Source organism: Sciurus vulgaris, assembly GCF_902686455.1.
Source record: "Sciurus vulgaris genome assembly, chromosome: 2".
NCBI lineage: Eukaryota > Metazoa > Chordata > Mammalia > Rodentia > Sciuridae > Sciurus > Sciurus vulgaris.
In genome coordinates, this window is record NC_136462.1 from 29,299,621 (window position 1) to 29,303,524 (window position 3,904).

Consider the following 3,904-nt stretch of genomic DNA (forward strand, 5'->3'; position numbering starts at 1 on the left):
TTATTTATTTTTATGTGGTGCTGAGGATCAAACCCAGTGCCTCACAAGTGCTAGGCAAGCGCTCTACCACTGAGCCACAACCCCAGCCCTGTTTAATATAATTTTTTGAATGGTTACATAGGATAGTATCATGGAGAGGGCATCAAGCTTTATAATTTATTTAATCAGTTCCTAATCTTGTATTAATATGGGGATGATGATCTTTGACATAAATTTTGGGGTATAACCATGATTTTCTTTGTTTAACTTCGTAGACATTGAATCATTGATTCAAATCGTATAAACATTTTTAAGTTTATATGTACTATATAAATACTTCTTAAAAATATATGAAAAGTGAGCAAGATCACCGAGAATCAAAGAAATACAAATAATGAGATAATATTTTCACCCATAATATTAGCAAAAATTAAAAAGCGTGTTGATAAAGATAAAAGGATATGTGCTCTTTTATAGATATATTAATAGGAGAGCAAATTAGCTCTTTGAAAGTATGTGTAAGCCTGGGGCTGTAGCTCGGTGCTAGAGTGCTTGCCTCACGTGTACAAGGCCCTTAAAGCACGATGAAAAAGGTTAAAATCAAAAGTATATATATATATATGCATATTGTTGTAAAAACTCACCTACAGAAATATGGGCAGTGAAAACAAAGTTTTCCTTCCGTTCTTCATCTCCACCCTTAGTCAGTTGATACATTTCTGGAAGGCAGTTAGGGAAGAAGCATAAAAGTTTAACCTATGTTTAGTCTCTAACCCAGTATTTTTGCTTCTAGAAATATATCCAAAGAAGTAAATAGGTTAAGTCCCCAAAGGTGTATGTAGGAGTGTTAAGATTATTCACAGTAATAATAGCTAACACTCATAAGCAGTTACTATGTACCAAGAACTAGTTTAAAAACAACATTTATTAACTCATAGGATACTTAAAACAATCCTCAATAACAACAGGTATTAGGGTTATTCCTATTTTACAGCTGAGAAAACCAAACTACAGAGAGGTCACAAATCTAGTTAAGTGGCTTGGAGGTTCATGCTTTTGCCTCTGCACAATACTGTTTACTATTACAGTGAAAATGAAGGAACTTATCAATCCAAAGAGAATTTACTAATAAACTACAATATGTCTGTACAATGGACTGTAGATTTATATTCATCGATATGAGAGAGAAAAGAAGGGTATAGAACTATGCATCTATAATTCCATTTTTTAAAACTATACAATTATGAGAAATTATGTAAATTTCATAAAGACCAAAGTTTGGAAAAAATGATGCATGCTAAAATTTTAACTGTGATATTCTCTGAGAGGCAGTGTTGTAGGTGTCTTTCTTTTTTCCTCTTAATACATTTCTATATTTGAGAGAAGTAAAATAATCCTGCTTTATTTTCAGACTCCAAGAAAAGCAATAACACTATTTGTAAAGGGTTATGGCCTTTGCTGTTTCTATCAGTGCATATAAAATTTCTGCTAGTTAATTTTCAGACAGAAAACCTTTCTGCTTGGTGCAGGTTCACTCAGATAAAGGATCTGGGAAGTACTGGCCTCAGCACAGAGGTATCCTGTTTCTCTGCAGCCCAGATGCAGTTTCCATGATTGTCTTACAAAGTTGGTCATAAACATCTCCGGACACCTGGCCACAGTGGAATCTGTCTGGATTTCCAGTTTCTGGCCTCAAGATATTTCTATTGGTTCTTGCTTCATTAAACACACTAGCCCAGTCTCTTACTCTGGTAGTTTTGCCTTCTGGAACCTTAGAAACAATAACTTCAATAAACTTTTCTGTATACCTATAACCTTGTTCAGTTTCAGGAAATAAATATTGGCATATTTATTAAGATGTATTAAAGTGGGACATGATGGCATATGTCTATAATCCCAGCAGCTCAGGAAGCTGAGGCAGGAGGTTTCGAGTTCAAAGCCAGCCTCAGCAAAAGCAAGGCGCTAAGCAACTCAGTGAGACCCTGTCTCTAAATAAAATACAAAATAGGACTGGGGATGTGGCTCTATGGTTGAGTGCCCCTGAGTTCAATCCTCCGTACCGAAAAAAAAAAAAAAAGTGTTAAAATTGTAAATTTGCTTAGGGATAATTGATATTTTTCTGATGGTGAGCCTTCCAATTCGTGGGAGGTGCTATGCTTAACCTGCAAGGAGCTTTGGGAAAGATAGTAGTTCTGTGCTCTCTATCTACATACTTACCTACTTGTCTGTCTGTATTGATTTTGTTCCATGCACAGGATTCTGTGCTCAGTGCTTGAGGGACCTGAAATAAAGTAGAGTCATCCCTTGGTGTCTGTGGGGATTGGTTCCAGAACCCCACAGATACCAGAATTCTCAGATACTTGTGTCCCTCATCTCATATGGCATATTATTGACATATAACTTATGCATTATATTGCTTATAATTCCTAATACAATGTAAGTGTTATGTAAATAGTTGTTACACTGTATCCATTTAGAGAAGAATGACAAGGGGAAAAGTCTGAACATATTCCTGGAATTTTCTTTTAATATTTTCAACCCAGTTGGTTGACTCTGTGGTTGCAGAAACTCCGGATATGGATGGCCTACTGTACCACAATTGAGGAGACAAAAATCAGTACAAATAAATTGTTTATAGAACAATTTGTTCAACTGAGTCAATGAACATCTATATGGTGGCAGTGGGCAATCAACTACTCTTAGGAGACCAGATAAAGAGGGAGCTCATAGTTTAAAGGGGAAGGCATATGGATGGCTTCAGAGAGGAGAAGGTGACATTTCAGTAGGAGTTTGAAAGAGTAGGGGCTCATCCATGAGGAAGCTGTTTCAGTCAATGTTTTCGTGCTGTGACAAAAAGACCTGACCAGAACAACTATAGAGGAGGAAAGTTTATTTGAAGGCTTACAGTTTCAGAGGTCTTAGTCCATAGAAGGCCAGCTCCTTCCTCGGGGCTCCAGTTGATGCTGAACATCATGATGGGAGAGTGTGGTGGAGGGAAGCAGCTCACATGGTGATCAGAAAGCACAGAGAGAGAGAGTCCACTGGCCAGATACAACTATGTACTCAAAGCCACGCCCCAATTCCCGCCTCCTCCAGCCACCCTCTAGCACTTCAGTTACCACTCAGTTAATCCCTATCAGGGAATTAAACCACTGATTGGGTTAAGACTCCTACAACCCAATTATTTCTCCTCTGAACCTTCTTGCTTTGTCTCACACGTGAGCTTTTGGGGGACATGTCACATCCAAACCATAACAGAAACAGAAGGACTGTCCAAGCTAAGGGAAAGACAAGTGCAAGACACAGAGGCTTACTAGGTGTGGCCTGCTCAGGAACACAAAGGCAGGACAACTCACCTCCCCAAGTGCTGAAGGCAATGGCTCCAAAGTTAGAGCAAGACCACACTTAGGAAGAACTGAGACATGTGAACCTCACACGTCTTCCTGCTGGGAAGCCAGGGAAGACCTTGATTCCACAGAGGGCCATAAGCGGAACCACATTTTAGAAAATCAATGCCACTGTCAATGTTATTGAGAAAACTGAAATAACCAAAAGGGAACTTCCTCCAACTCCCATGGCCACATTTATCAGCCTGCCCAACTGTATACAAACACTGCCCTCTCTCCTGCCACCTGGATGAACCTGAAGCCAGTCCCTGCAGGTGTGCACTAAACCTCACCCACTCCTTCCTGCCCAAGGACAAAACTCCAGGACTTTTCTCACTCTCACCTACATTAACCCATTTCATCTTCTAACAGCATCATTTCCACAGTCTGCAGGAATGCTGCTGCTGTTTGTCCTATATTGAAAAGCCATCTCTTGACACCACTTCCCTTTCCAGTCATTCCTCTCCTCTATACAAAATCCCCTGAAAGTGGTCATATTCTGTGTCCCCTTTCTGTCTTCTCCCTTAAGTCCACTCCAA